Here is a 16832-nt window from a genome sequence, read left to right on the forward strand (position 1 = left end):
ATATCACAGTACAGTATCAGAAGAGGCCTTCTCAAAACACCCCACATAAAAGAATGTCACTCTACTCTCTTCTTATCTGCACCTGATGTCATATACACATATAGATGCACCTGATGTCATATACACATACAGATAAATAGGAATATAGATGTAGATATAGATTATTTATTTGTATACAACTTGTCTCTCTCAACAGAATACAATCTCCTAGAAGATAAGGATTTTTTCTTTGCTGCTTCATTCCCAGTACATATTTCTGAAATGTCATATCCCTGTGTTTTTACCTGTCCTTTGACACATGATAATTATGTTGTATTGAGGACATTTTTTCATGTTTCTTATCTCTTCTTGTGGGTTGCAAGTTTCTTAAAGTTAGGAATCTCTGTCCTGCCTGCTCGGCTTCTCCCTCTGCTTAGCCTATGTGTAGATAGTCAAGGCTCAAGATCGATACTAATTGTTTGGACCATGTTTTTATAAATAATGTATTTTCTGATGTAATGTTTTTAAGTATAAAAACTGTATATACTAAAATTTGAATTTCTTGTTTTCTTAAGAGATTTAAGGATGAACTCTCCTAAAGGACAGTTCATTTGGGGAATGAGTTTGTTAATTATATAAAAGGTTGTACCCAAATTATTCTTTTAGTGAAAAGAGATCCTATTCTCTTTGATATTTAAGTGTCAACAACACATCTAGTACTTGGCATATTAGATTTTGCTTCTTAAAAATGCCAGGTATGATGTAGACCACATATTGAAAGGACTATGAAAGCTCATTAATTTGAGTTCCTCTCATTTTGAGATTTTGTTACTGCCAACCGGCAGGTGTGCCATGGGTTGAAATATCTTACCTAATGACAAATAGATATGGCAAGCAATAGGATATATTGGAGTATATGAGGAAGCCATTTGGTGTAAACCTAATTTGGCCTGACTTTGTTTTTCCAAAAGGGCTTGACATGGCCATTGAGCACACATTGTATGTCTGCTTTAAACATTTCCTATGGCAAGAACAAATGGCCTTAAGATAAAGGTGCAATTTCCCCCCACATTGGCATTTCCTTAAGGATAAGCATCTTTCCTTAGGCTGGGGACTGATTGCTGTGCTCACCCGTGACCACCCAGCTCACCTGTGACCACCCAGCTCCAGACAACAAACCTGCCACCCTGCTGTGGTCACCGAGACAGCAGACCTACCTGCTGTGCCCATCAATTGCCGTGCCAACAGAGCAGTCTCGTGACTATTGTAAAAGGGACACTTCAATCCTATGTGAAACATCCTCTTTGAGGGTATATAACCACTCTGTACACTCAATTCTTTGGTGCCCTTTCTTCCTTCGGGAAGAATGGTCTCGGGCCATGGTCCTCAGGTTTTAGCTCAGAATAAACTCTCCCAAATTTTCATTTGTAGATTGGTTATGGATTATTTTCGTTGACACTAAGTACGTAAAGACTTTTTAGTATTTTAACTAATATCTCAGGGAAATTGTTTAAACTATTTAAGTAGTTCTCTAAGAAAATGATTTCTAAGTACCATACTTATAACTTCTTCAGTTCTGGACTAGAAACCAGGAGAGTCAGCTCCAGACTCTCTCCAGCCCTGTGTGCCTTAGATGAGTCATCTCATCCCGTTTGGGCCTCAGTTTTCTCATTTGTAAAATTAGGGGTTTGGAATGGATGAGGTCTCCCACAGTTCTAGTATTCTGTGATTTTATATAGTTAGATGTGGCATTGTCTTGGAAATCTGGCTTCCTGTCATATTTGAGCCCTTTAAAGGCTTGTCTTTTAAACTCAAGCCTTTACTATTTCCTCCAAAATGCAGAGTTTGATTAATCTGTGGCTCTATCATTGAACATTTTCAGGATAGCATATTAACCCAAGTCCTCTATTATGTAGGTAAGACATAATTCAAAGTAGATGATAAGAAGATATCCAATATAGCATTTTAAAAATTGATTTTTAAGCTGGAAAAAGTAACCTCTGAAGCATTTAATCTAATCCTACTGAAACTCTTAAGAGTTTTATTTCAAATATCTATAAATTTGTCACTAAATAAATAAATAGATAGGGAGAGAGAGAATGTTGGACTTTATCTAAACCCTGTGCTCACAGAAAGCAGCAATGTTGAGAAATCTCTCTGTGTTGTGAGAAACAGCCAGCCACACTGGGCCACCCTGTTCTCACATATTTCCCTCCATCCTTCCTTATGATTCCCTGTGGACTGGCTGTGGGCTTCCTTGTTTACCTCCTCCTGTACAGCTGCAGATCCCTTCTTTTCCTTTGAGACATCCCTCATTAGTGAATGTTATTTCTATTGTAACAGCCTGAATAAAATCATCTCCTTCATCACCTGGTATTGTCTTTAACCACAGATAGAGAGGAGGGAGTGCTGGGGGCTACGATGAAATGATACAGCGTGCTATTTTAGTTTAGGTGGTCAAGGAAGGCCTCGTGAAGAGGTGACATTTAAACTAAGATTTAAATAACAGGAGAGAGCAAGCCATAGACAGAACAAGGGGAAGAGACAGAACTCGGTAGGGCCTGGGGGCAGCCAGTGCAAGTATCCTAATGCAGGACCAAGCTGCTTGTTTTCCAGAAGTCTGGAGCTGGGCAGTGAAGTGGGATTAGGGCGCAGTCCAGGGGTGGTAGAAGAGGTTGGGAAAGAGAAATAAACAGAAGAATGCCTTGTAGCACATGGTAAGAACATTAGATTTTATTCAAAATACAATGGGAAGTACTGGAGGCGTTTAAACCAAGGAATAACAGGATCTGATTTATCTTTTCGAAAAGACAATTTTGGCTGTTACATGGAGAATGCATCTTATGTGGACAAGAGTAAAAGCAGGAACTTTGTCGGCCATTGCGACTGTCCAGGCAGGAGCTGATAGTGACTTGGTAGTGTCGGATGGGCATGGGGAACAGCGGGTGAACAATTTAAGAGCTATTTTAGAGGCAGAGTTAATAGGATTTACTGATAGGTTGGACATGTGATGAGAAATTAAGGACAAAGAGGAATTAAGAACAACTCCCAGGTTTTTGTTTTTGGCTTGGGAAACTGGTTAGACACTGGCATGAGTGGTGCCCAACAGTCTCCTGGGGAGGGAATTAAGATTTATACTCGAATTTAGATGTTAGAGGAAGTCTTCTTGGGTAGGTATTATACTTGCTTCAAATAAAGGCATGTGAGAACTCGAATTAATTAGAAAAACAAGATAAATGTGAAAGTGTTTATACTCCAAATTGGTCAAGCAAGCCATATAAGTTAAAATTCATTTACTGACAATAAATTTATCAGGTTTCTGCCATGTGCTGTGCCGCAAGAGTGTGTTCTCCATCCTTTACTTCTTGACTTTTCTAATTCTTTATGCAATCCCTTGGTAATCTCGTCAACTCTCATGTCTTTGCCTAACATATATATGCTGAATCCCCTGAAATCTTTATCTTCAGTCCAGGGACCTTTCCTGTGCTGTAGGTGTGTGTTCGTTCACTGGATGTCTATTGGATGTCTCACAGGCATATAAAATTAAATGACACAGAAAAACACATTATCTTCTCTCAAAGTATTTTGCTGCTATTTGTCCTGTGTTTGCTACTTCAGTGAATGGCATCAAAGCCCAGCCGTTCACCAGCCAGAAACTTGATTGTCACTCTGGATACTTCCTTATCTATCCCCTCATCCATGTCTAATTCAGTTCCATTAATGCGACCTCCATCACATAGTTCATATTTCTTCATCCCCTTTTCTGCGACTAAAGATTGTCAAGGAAGAGAATCCTCCTTTCCTTCTTGGGCTCTCCAGCTGGGTCTGTGAAATAAACTGACAACAGGCAGATTAACAGGAGAAAAGGCAGACACATTTATTTGATGCTAAAAGTTTTATAATGGCACGAGGCAAGGTTGGGAGGTCTTAGTAGAAAGGAGAGAAAACTTCCAAAGAAACAGCTAATCTTGGAAGCTTTTGTACCATTTGGACAAGGGAGGATAAGTTTAAAGAGAAATGATGAGGCAAGGGAAAAGATCTTTGAGCAGCAAACTGCAGGAGGGTAAATATGTGGGAAACTAATGGTAGCTAAGGACTAGTTAGTAGGATTGTTTGTGCAGACTCTTGCTCAGTGCCTTCTCATCTCTGGTTATAAGATTGTTCTTTCCTCCCGGGTACAGGAAGGACAGGGGACATCTTCACGTGGGGAGTTTGTTTTCTTGTTTTCACATGGATAGGTGGAAGACAGAGATCTCATTCTGTGCCCTTTTTCTCAGTTGCCTTCAGCTCAAAATAATCCCTATGCCAGAGTAGCGTACTTTGGGGTGGCAAATTCTGATATCCTACAAGATCATGTAATCATTATCCCTCACTTGAGGTTTGTATAGTGATACAACAATGATAGTATTGTATCTGATTTCCTGGGCACTGATGCCTCAATCTGCTTTCTGCACCATAACCGTGTGGTATATCTAATACATCATTATGACCATGCCACCCTCTTGATTAGTACTCTTTAATGGCCCGTTACCTACAGGATAAAGTCAAAACTCTGTAGCCTGGCATATACGGTCTTCATGATTTGAGTCCTGTCTGGCTCTCCCTTCTCGTTCTATACCAGCACAGCTCTACAGTTAAGCCATCACAAACCTCTTGAAGCTTCTCCAAAGGCATTATGCTGCTTTGCTTCTCCTGCCTTGAAAGCCCTGACCCCTTACGTACCATTGACCTAGTGAGTACTTGCTCATCTTTCAAGATGCAGCCCAAGTAACATCCTCTCTATGAAGTCATTTCTGTCCACTGCTCAATTGAATAGTCTCCACCCTCCTTTGTACTCCATCTCTATTCTGTATATATTTCAACCACAGCACTGTATATATCATTGCACCTACTTAGAAGTGTATCTTCTCCACTGGATTGTGCACACTTTGAGGGCAGGGAATGTATCTTACTTATATTTGTATCTTTAGCACATAGCTCAGTGCCTATTATATAATGGCATTTGATAAAGTTTCAATAAATTATTCGATGAGTTAATGAAAGGATGAATATATACATTGAAACTAGGGATCAAAACTTGGGACTCGATAGAGGCTATCATTTACTTCATGAAGACAAATCAGATAATTGACCTAAAAGATAGAGAAAAATCATGAGAGAAAAAATATCAAAGAAATAGTATGTGAAAAACTTTGTCACTGAAGAAAAACACAAGACTTCAAACTGCAATAGCCTACTGCATGCCAAGTAAGATAAAGAAAAGCTAGCTACCCCCTAAAGCATCATTGTAAAATTTCTGAACCTAAAGAAATCAGAGACAAAAAAAAAGCCATCCATTTAAAAATTTACACTTATTTGCCTACCTAGAGTTTAAAACTCCCTCCATTTTCCTAAGAGAAGCCTGATATTCAGTTTTCTAGACTTCCATTTACTTCATATGATTTAGGAGACACTGGCTTCATCTCCAGCATCAGGAACAGACCCTTACCGGCACACGCCAAACAGAGTAAATCTCCTTCTGAGTGACAGGCTCAAGAATGGTCATGTGGAGCAATAATTCAGGCAATTCAGGAAGTAGGGAAGGTTTATGAGGGTGTCTGGGAATATTCCTTCTTATTCTTCTAGAAAGCCTTCTGGTAGTGACTCTTTGTTTCTGCTGGTCATGAATGAGGAAGCAGGTACCTCCAAGGGAAGGTACTTACCATACTTTCATGAGGAAACCAGGTCAACCAACCCTAAAAATCATCCTACCTTGGATTTTCAGTTACAATTTGGGCCACTTTGAGTTGTGTTTTTTGTCCTTTGAGGCCAAAAGCATATATCCACAACAATAGAAAAATCAGGCTGACTTAATACATAATAGGTAGAAAATAATAGTCAGGACAAGGAGGTATTTAGAAGGCATAGCTTTCTTCTAACAATGATAAAAAAAAAAAAGAGGGGGCCCGCCCCGTGGCCGAGAGGTTAAGTTCACGTGCTCCGCTGCGGAGGCCCAGGGTTTCACTAGTTCGAATCCTGGGCACGGACATGGCGCCACTCATCAAGCCACGCTGAGGCGGCATCCCACATGCCACAACTAGAAGGACCCACAACTATGTACTGGGGGCCTTTGGGGAGCAAAAGGAAAAATAAAATCTTTAAAAAGAAAAAAAGAGAGAGAGAGAGAATCAAACTCCAGGGAAATAAAAATTACAAAGGAAGGGCATAGTTTAAATAAAAAGGAAATTAAGAAATGGCATACCTTTGAACAACTGTTGAGTTAGAAGGAAGTGAACTTAATCTAAACATCATCCTTTGCATGACATGGGAATTTGGCTTTGGAACAAAAGAGAAAGAACAATATCATTGCTCACTACTTAGTTCTGTAGTAATAACTATTTACAGAACTATAAGAATATGAATGCTATTTACTGATTTTGGTGTCTAGAATTAACTGATAGATGCAGTGTGGAAATGAATTATGGTTTCAGAATGGAATGTAAATGTTCTTAACCTTAGCAATAAATAAATAAGTAAATGACAGCTGGCAGCAGTTGGATGGTGGAAGTAGAGAGCAGCAGTAGAGAGCAAAGGGGATATGTATACTAGGGAAGCTGGTATCTTCATTTTACTAATTGGCAATCTAGGAGGTGCGGCCCATGCATGATGAATAAGAAGGAGAGTTATGGTACTCAGCCTCCAAATTTGCAGCCAATGAACCCTGCCACCTGGTACTCATGCCCTCATATAGTCTTTCCTCATATTGAATAGGGCTGACATAGTATATAACTAGGTTATATAGTATAGTATAACAAAGAAGATCTTGCAGAAGTGAAAACGTGTGACTTTCAAGGCTAGTTCATATGAGACATTGTAGATTCCACATGGCCCTCTCTCTCAGGTCACTTGCTCCAGGCGAAGCCAGCTGCCAGGTAGTAAGGACATTCATGTAGTCCTATGGTTATCTGTGTGATGACAGTGTGAGGCTTCCTGACCACTGCTAGCACCAACTTGCCATCCATGGAAGTGGATGCCTTCAGATGACTACAGCCCTAGCTGGCATCTCATCTGCAACTTCATGAGAGAACCTACGTCAGAACCACCTAGCTAATCTTCTTCTGAATCCTGGTCCACTGAAGTTGTCTAAGATAATAAATGTTTATTGCTGTTTTAAGCAGCCAAGTTTTAGGGTAATTTTTTAAACAGCAATAGATAACTGATACAGATTTTAGTATTAGAAGCGAGGTGATACTACAACAAAAAAATCTAAAATGTGGGGGTGGCTTGGGAACTGGGTAGTGGGTGGAAACTGAAAAGATTTTAGACAGAATGTTAATGAAAACCTAAAGTGTCTTCAAGTTACTTTTAGTAGAAACTGGATGGCCTTTAGGAGGCTGTTGTCGTGAACTAAGGAAACTAAAGAAAATGTTATTGAAAACTGGAGAAACAGAATCCTTGTTATGTAGTGACAGAAAGTAGCAATACTGCTGCCTGAAGTGATATGGAAAATAGAAAAGTGTCTGATGAACTGGGTGATGTGGTGAAGATTTTCAGACAGGAATTTGAAACTGTTACCTGGTTTTTTCTTGCAGCTTATGTTAAAATATAAGAGGAAAGAGATAAGCCAGAGAAAGAAATTTCATATGGAAAGAAACCAGAACTTCATGAAGCCAGGTTTTAAAATTTTTCAGCCTTTCCAAGTGGAAAACAATGCTAAAATTAAGATATGGCTTCTAGAAGAGGATAAAATCCTGGACACCATCAAGAAAACAGTACCTAGCTGCAAAGCCAAGGGTGCAGCTATAAAATCCTTTGTTAACACCTCAGAAAGATTTAAGGCGATGCTTTAAACAATAGAGCTTTCTAAGAAGTTTTAGGGTGCTGTCTCTCAACAGTCTTAACTGAAGATCAAGATGAAGAAGACTGGATCATAAAGAAACCCTTATGTGTGTGTCTCTTCTGTCCAATGGCGTGAATCCCCAAAAAGAAAATTATGCTGGAAAAAATATTACTGGCTTGGATTGAAAAGGACAGAAACAATATGAAAAGAAAAGAAGCACTGGACCCACAAACTTACAGGTGGGAAGCAAGCAGAGAGACTATTCAGGTGCAAACACAGATAACATTTCATCGAAAAGGTAGGCTAACTCAGAAGATGGCTACAGTAGCCCAGAAGGCAGAGCCAAGGGTCATGGAGAATTATTCCAGGAAAAGAGTAGGACCAAGTCAAAGAACCAAACTCAATGGATTCATCTCATGGTGAGTGCAGGGCTGGAAAGCACAATCAAGGCAGGAGCAGGTGAAGAAAGGTTTATTGCTTGCACAGGTAATGGAGAACACTGGGGATAACTCCCAAAGCAGTGTTTCCCCAAGCTCAGTGCCTGTGGAGACTTTATACAAAAGAGAGTAGAAGATCAGGGTTTATTTGTAACAATTGTGTCCCTTTAAAGTGCATGCATAGCATGTAGATGTGTTATTACTTATATCACATGATCTAAAAATGGCTGTTCGGACCCTCCCAGAGGAGGAGAATGTAAGATGCTAATAAGTTAAGGTAACTTTAGTACATCTGGTGCTGGAACAATTTGCAGGGATCTTCCTGTAAATGTGTGATATCTCTGCAAAACAGGGATAGCAACCTCCACAAAACAGAACACATGGTTTCTTTTTTGTCTGAAAAACACTTGACAAATTATGTTAATTTTTGACAGATCCTCAGTAACCCTTTCCATGCCTGGTTCCCTGGTCACATAACCACACCTGATTTAGATGGCAAGATCCTGCACTTCAAGTAGGTGTTATAAAAGGATAAGACTCATGTGGCATCATGAGACGAAGCAAGTGTAGTTTTTATGTGAGAGAGATGTGAATTGTGGAGGGCCAGAGGGAAGACTGTGTAGTCAGCTTCCAAGATGAACTAATTTCTGTTGTTCGTGACCTTGTGTAGTCCAATCCCACATTAACAGGGCTGACCTGTATAATCAAAAGGATAGTGCAGAAATGATGGTGTGTGACTCTCAAGACTAGGCCATAAAACACACAGAGGCTTCCACCTGGCTCTCTCTTGCATCACTTGCCCTGGGGGAAGCCAATGTCTTCTAGCAAGGACACTTAAGTAGCCCTATGGAGAAGTCCACAAGGCAAGGAACAAAGGCCTCCTGCCAGCAGTCAGCACCAACTCACCATCCATGCAAATGAGCCATTTTGGAAGCAAATCCTTAAACCCCCATCAAGTCTTTAGGTGACTGAAGCTCTAGCCGATGTCTTGACTACAATCTCATGAGCCAGGACCACCCAACTAATTTGCTCCCAAATTCCTGACCCATAGAAACTGTGTAAAATAATAAATGTTTATTGCTGCTGTAAGTCACTAAACTTTAGTATAATTTGTTGCACAGCAATAAACAACTAATATGAGAAATTTAAGTACTTTAATAAGATAGCAGTAACAAATAGAAAGTCTAATGGTACAAGGATATTGGGAGCATAAAGTGGAGCTGAGGGGGTGTGTGTAAATGAGCAAAACCCTTATGTGCCAGAACAGAAAGTCAATTGGTGTGTCTAAAGTAAATAAGCAAAGAAATAGCTGAATAAAGATATTGTTTAGAAATTTGAAGATATAATTATTAAAAAACTAAAAATAGAAATGATTCAAAGTGACTGCCTCTGGCTGGGGCAGGGAATTGTCACTTTTCATTGTAAGTCCTCTGTTCCATTTGATTTTACTTCAAATTCATGTTATACTTTGATTTAAAAAAGCATACTGAGGAATTTTGTTTGGATCAAAAATGAAATCAAATATATCTATCAACATAAATATAAATGCTGACAAATACTTCTATGTCAGACATTTTTATGTCTCATTTAATCTATGAGATATTTTAAACATCCAGCTTTGTTTTAAATATGAGAAAACTGAAGAGGAATATGCCACAGAATTCTTGCATTCAAATACATCAAAATTTTTCTCCACTAATCTTGAGTAAAAAAAAATTTTTAACAGTAGTTTATAAATGCTTTGGTGTTTATTTTTTTAATTTTTTAAAGTTTGGCACCTGACCTAACCTAACATCTGTTGCCAATCTTTTTTTCTTTTTTTCCCTCTTCTTCTCCCCAAAGCCCCCAGGTACATAGTTGTAGATTCTAGTTGTGAGTGCCTCTGGTTGTGCTGTGTGGGATGCTGCCACAGAGTGGCCTGACAAGTGGTGCATGTCTGCACCCAGGATCCAAACTGGTGAAATCCTGGGCCACTGAAGCAAAGCGCACAAACTTAACCACTCAGCCATGGGGCTGGCCCTAGGTAAAAATTTAAAAACACATCTGCCATACCTTCTACATTGTAAAAGATTGAATATTTTTAAATAAACATTTGTTTAATTAACTAGAAGTCTGCCTTACATTTTGTAACTTCAGCAAAGGTAAATGTTTGATACAAACTCACCTATTAAAAGCAAGTAACTCAGCTATGATCATAAAGTACAATCCAACTTTATGCTTGAGAAAGTTTAAGACAAAGGAACTCAATAATTCTGAATGAAAGGGCTGGCAAAGGCATATCACACGGTTAAAAACAAAAAGCAGGAGTTGTAAGCTTAATAGCAGGCCAAGTTATTTTCAGAGCCAAAAGCAATAAGTGAGACCAAGATGTCTTTTAATAATAAAATGCACAATCTAAAAAACATCTAAAAGTTGTTAATATATCAAATAATAAAGCATCAATATTCACACAGCAAACTCCATAAGAAATAAAAAATAGACTTTATCAAAGACTATTCTATTCTAATCACTTTCTCAACCTAAGAATATTCAAGTAGTCAAAAATTAGGTAATGGAATAAATAACAATGAGATGAGGCCATTCTTATTATGGCTATAATTTTCTCCTTGAAATAGAAAAAGACTATTCAAGTATCCACAGAACATTGTAAAAATAATTAGTCATAAATACTAGGCCATAATAAAACTTAAGTAAATTCCAAAAAATAGACATGGTACAGACAGCCAAGATCACAGTACAATAAAACCAGTAATTCATAACAAAACTAGAAAAGAAAGAAACAAACAAAACTACAATATGACAAAACAGACACTTCCTCACAGAACTCTTGGGTTTAAGAGAAAAACAAAATCCACATGACAGATTCCTGGAAAATAACAATGATAAGAACATTACATATCATTACTTTTGCTATTCAGCTAAAACAATGTTTATAGTTTCAAACACTTATCTTAACAAATAAAAAATAGTGAAAATAAATGAAATATCTATTCAAGAGATTAGAAAAATAATAACAAAGTAAATCTAAGATGGGGCTCTTCTGAAGGCGTGGTGGAGGTTCGCACGTTCTGCTTCGGTGGCCCAGAGTTTGCAGGGTCAGATCCCAGGCACAGACCTGCACACTGCTCATCAAGCCATGCTGTGGCAGTATCCAATGCAAAGTAGAGGAAGATTGGCATAGATGTTAGCTCAGGGACAATCTTTCTCAAGCTAAAAAAGGAATATTGGCAACAGATGTTAGCTCAGGGCCAATCTTCCTCACCAATAAATAAATAAATAAATCTAAGGGACACAGAAACAAGGAAACCAAGGAGATAAAAACAAAAATGAGTAGGAAAGCAAAAAAAATAATACAACTAATAAATAAATCCAAAAGTTAGATCTCTAAAAAAGATTAAATGAGTATGTGATTGCTAACTTAATCATATAAAAAGGAAAGCTCATAAATTCAGATAATAAGAAAGGATATTAGGGAAATAACCACAGATCTAGAGGAAATTTAAATTATCATAAATAATCACAATACTACTTTACTGAACTCTATATAAATAAACTTGAGAACCTTGTTGAAAAATGAGGTTATATAGAGGGTGACGTCAGCTTCATGGAAGAGTGAGTTGTTCCCTTTGTCTCTCCCCTCTAAGTTACATCTAAATGCACATCCGTTAACAAATAGAGGATTCCCTACACAGCACAACAGGAGACCTGAGAGATCCACACAGCTATACATCTGAAGGTAGGTGTACTGGGTCCCTGGGAAGCTATGGTTCTTGGGTTAGTGCTACTGAACTAATGGAGTGGACCCCTCCTACTCCCTGGCAAGAGCAATTTAGGATGTGGATCCTCACAAGGCAGCCAGTGTGACTATGAGTGGAGGCAAGGACATCCTGGCCAGTGTGGGAACATTTTCAGAGTGATAGCCTGGCCTATGGAAGCACCCACTGTGCCACAGCAGCCCTGCCTGTGGGAACACTCTCCCTTGAGTGGCATGGTAGAGGCTCAGACCCCACAAATGTGCCCCACCTGCCAAGCACAACACCAGCCCACACAAAATCACCTGGTCCACTGACACAGCAGCCAAGAGGACACACACACCAAGCAGAGTGCCTGGCTATGTGAAGGGGCCCCATCCATGTGGGTGAGACCTGCCAAGCACAGCAGCCCTGCCTGCAAGAGTGCAACCAGCCCACCCACCAAACACAGCTGCTGGCCCTTGCAAAGGCATTCTGCTCATGTGAGCATGATCTTCCAAGTGGCTGCAGCCAGCCCACATGAACACACGGTGGCCCAACCAGCAAAACTACAAGCATACAGGGCAGAAACAGAAAACACAGCCTTTGCTGCCCATCCCAGCAGTGGCAGGTTGGAATCTGCCAGATATTACCACAAATGCACAAATGCTGGCAGAGGAAAAATTCATCAAACACCATGAAGAACTACGGTAACACTGCAGAATGGAAGGAAAGTGACAAGTCTCCAGAAGCAAACCTGAGTCACAGAAGACTACAATCTAACTGACAGAGAATTCAAAATAGTTATCATTAAGAAACTCAGTGAGTTACAAGCAAACACAGAAAGTTCAATGAGCTCAGGAATAAAACTAAGAAACAGAAGGAATACTTCACCAAAGAGATTGAAGGCCTTAAAAAACTACAGAAATTCTGGATGTGAAGGACACAATTAATGAGATGGAAAATAATGTATAAACCATAAAAAATAGAGTAGATGTTATGGGGCACAGAATAAGTGATCTAGAAGATAGAAATCAAGAAATGCTTCAGGTGGTGGAGGAAAGAGAACTGAGATTTTTAAAAAATGAAGAAATTCTTTGAGAAATATCAGACTCAATTAGGAAAAGTAGTATAAGGATTATATGTATCCCAGAGGGAGAAGAGGGGGAGAAAGGATCAGAGAGCTTGTACAAAGAAATAATAGCTGAGAACTTTCTAAACCTGGGGAAAGAACTAGACATACAAGTACATGAAACCAATATAACTCCTAATTATATCAAGGCAGAAAGACCTTTCCCAAGGCGTATAATACTAAAACTTTCATAAGTCAATGACAAAGAAAAAAACATTAAGGGCAGCAAGAGAAAAGAAAATAACCTACAAAGGAACCCCCATTAGGCTTTCAGCAGATTTCTCAGCAGAAATCTTACAGGCTAAGAGAGAGTGGAATGATATATTCAAAACACTGGAAGACAAAAACTATAAGCCAAGAATACTCTATCCACCAAAATTATCTTTCAGGTATGACAAAGAAGTAAAAGCTTCCCCAGATAAACAACAGCTGAGAGAGTTCATCGCCACTAGACCTGCCTTAGAAGAAATGATAAAGGAAACCCTCCTACCTGACACAAAAAGGCAAAGATTTACCAAGCTTTGAATAAGGAGATAAATAGACAAAATCAGAAAATTGCAGCTCTCCATCAGAAGAGATTAGAAAACAATTATAACATAAAAGATAAAGAGAAAGAAAGCACCAAAAATAACTTTAAACACTTCAATTTAACCACAAACTCACCACACAAAAAAGAATAATTTGTGGCAACAATCACACAGAAGGGGAAAAAGAAATGGACAGAACACGCTTAGGCTAATGGAGATAAGAGGCTATCAGAAATATCAGAAAGAGGACTATCTCATCTGTGAGATCTTTTATACAAACCTCATGGTAACCATTAAACAAAAAATCAGAGCAGAGTCATAAATCATAAATAAAGAGAAAAACATCACAGAAAACCACCAAACTGAAATGGCAGTCAGAAATACAAGTAAAAAGGAACAATGGAAATGTAGAACTGGAAAACAACAGATAAAATGGCAGTATTAAGCCCTCATATATCAATAAACACTCTAAATGTAAATGGGTTGAAATCTCCAATCAAAAGACACAGAGTGGCTGGATGGATTAAAAAACAAGACCCAAGGGGCTCCCCATGGCTGAGTGGTTGGGTTGGCACATTCCACTTTGGCAGCCTGGGGTTTTACTGGTTCAGATCCTGGGCACAGACTTAGCACAACTCATCAAGCCATGCTGAGGCTGCCTCCCACATGCAACAACTAGAAGAACCCACAACTAAAATACACAACTATGTACTTGGTGGGGAGGGGGGGGGCTTTGGGGAGGAGAAGGAAAAAAATTTAAAAAACAAACAAACAAAAAAAAAAACAAGACCCCAGAATATGCTGCCTCCAGGAAATACATCTCAGCTCTAAAGACAAACATAGGCTCAGAGGGAAGGTATGGAGGATTATACTCCAAGAAACTGGCAAGCAAAACAAAGCAGGTACAGCCATACTTATATCAGACAAAGCAGACTTTAAGATAAAAAAGATAATGAGAGACAAAGAGGGGCAGTATATAATAATAAAAGGGACATTCCACCAAGAGGATATAACACTTACAAATATACATTCACCTAACACAGGAGCACCAAAGTATATAAAGCAACTATTAACAGATCTAAAGGGAGAAATTGAAAGCAACACAATAATAATAGAGGACCTCAACATCCCACTTACATCAATGTACAGATCATCCAGACAGAAAGTCAATAAGGAAACAGTGGCCTTAAATGAAACACTAGGCCAGATGGACTTAATAGATATAAATATAACATTCCTTCCAAAAACAGCAGAATACACATTCTTCTCAAGTGCACAGGGAACATCCTCAAAGATAGACCATATGTTGGGACACAAGGCAAGCCAAAATAAATTTGAGAACATTAAAATCATATCAAGCATCTTTTCTGACCACAATGTTATGAAACTAGAAATAAACTACAAGCAAAAAACTGAGAAAGTCACAAGCATGTGGAGACTAAACAATACACTACTCAACAGCCATTGGACCAATGAAGAAATCAAGAGAAGTAAAAAAATACTGGGAGGCAAATGAAAATGAAAACATAACATACCAACTCTTATGGGATGCAGTAAAAGCAGTACTAAGGGGGAAACTTATAGCACTACATGCCTACCTCAACAAACAAGAAAAATCTCAAATCAGTAAGACCTAACAGAACTAAAAAGGAAGAATAAACAGTCCAAGCCAGTAAGGAGGGAAATAACAAAAATTAGAGAAGAAATAAATGAAAAATAGACTAACATAACAATAGGAAAGATCAATGGAACTAAGAGCTGGTTCTTTGAGAAAATAAACAAAATTGACAACCTCTTAGCCAGATCCACTAAGAAAAAAAGTGCAAAGACTCAAATAAATAAAATTAGAAATGAAAGAGGAGAAATTACAATGGATACCAGAGAAATGAAAAGGATTATAAGAGAATACTATGAGAAGCTACATGCCAACAAATCAGATAACCTAGGAGAAATGATAAATTCTTAGAATCATACAATCTCCCAAAACTGAATCATAAAGAAATAGAGAATCCAAATAGACCAATCATAAGTAAAGAGATTGAAACAGTAATCAAAATCTTCCCAAAACGAAAAGTCCAGGACCAGATAGCTTCTCTAGTGAAATCTACCAACTATTCAAAGAAGATTTAATACCGATCCTTGTCAAACTATTCAAAAATATTGAAGAGGACAGGATGCGTCCTAACTCATTCTACAAGGGCATCACTACCCAGATACCAAAACCAGACAATAACAATACAAAAAAGGAAAACTACAGGCCAATATCACTGATGAACATAGATGCAAAAATCCTCAACAAAATATTAGCAAATTGAGTACAACAATACATTGAAAAGATCATGCACCATGATCAAGTAGGATTTATTCCAGGGGTGCAAGGATGGTTCAACATCTGCAAGTCAATCAATATGATACACCACATTAACAAAACAAAGAATAAAAAATCACATGATCATCTCAATAGATGCAGAGAAAGCATTTGACAAGATCCAACATCCATTTATGATAAAAAAATTGTCAATAAAATGGGTATAGAAAGAAAGTACCTCAATATAATAAAGGTCATATATAACAAACCCACAGCCAACGTGATACTTAATAGTGCAAAACTGAAAGCCATCCCTCTGAGAACAGGAACAAGACAAGGGTACCTACTCTTGCCATTCCTATTCAACATAGTATCAGAGGTTTTAGCCAGAGAAATTAGGCAAGAAAAAGAAATAAAAGGCATCAAAATTGGAAAGGAAGAAGTGAAACTGTCACTGTGTGCAGATGACGTGATTCTATATATAGAAAACCCTAAAAAATCCACCAGAAAGCTATTAGAAATAATCAACAACTACAGCAAAGTTGCAGGGTACAAAATCAACCTAGAAAAATCAGTTTCATTTCAGTACATCGATAATGAACTAGCAGAAAGAGAAGTTAAGAAGACAATCCCATTTACAACTGCAGCAAAAGGAACAAAATATTCAGGAATAAATTTAATCAAGAAGGTGAAATGCTTATATGCTGCAAACTATACGACGTTATTGAAAGAAACTGAAGCAGACATAAAGAAATGGGAAGATATTCCATGCTCGTGGATTGGAAGAATAAACATAGTTAAAATGTCTAATTTACCTAAACCAGTCTACATCTTCAATAGAATCCCAATAAGAATCTCAATGCCATTCTTCACGGAAATAGAACACAGAATCCTAAAAT

The 16832-nt window shown here is 38.3% G+C and overlaps 1 long non-coding RNA gene across 1 annotated transcript in view; it reads right to left on the bottom strand.

Annotated features, from left to right (window-relative positions):
- Nucleotides 1-2690: 2690 nt before the first annotated feature.
- LOC139078772 (uncharacterized) overlaps nucleotides 2691-16832 on the bottom strand; it is a 59139-nt gene continuing 44997 nt past the window's right edge. Inside the window, exon 3 of the long non-coding RNA XR_011531824.1 lies at nucleotides 2691-3816. This is a non-coding gene — a long non-coding RNA (uncharacterized lncRNA). The remainder of the gene's footprint in view (nucleotides 3817-16832) is intronic.

This window comes from Equus przewalskii, chromosome 2 (genome assembly GCF_037783145.1).
Source record: "Equus przewalskii isolate Varuska chromosome 2, EquPr2, whole genome shotgun sequence".
NCBI lineage: Eukaryota > Metazoa > Chordata > Mammalia > Perissodactyla > Equidae > Equus > Equus przewalskii.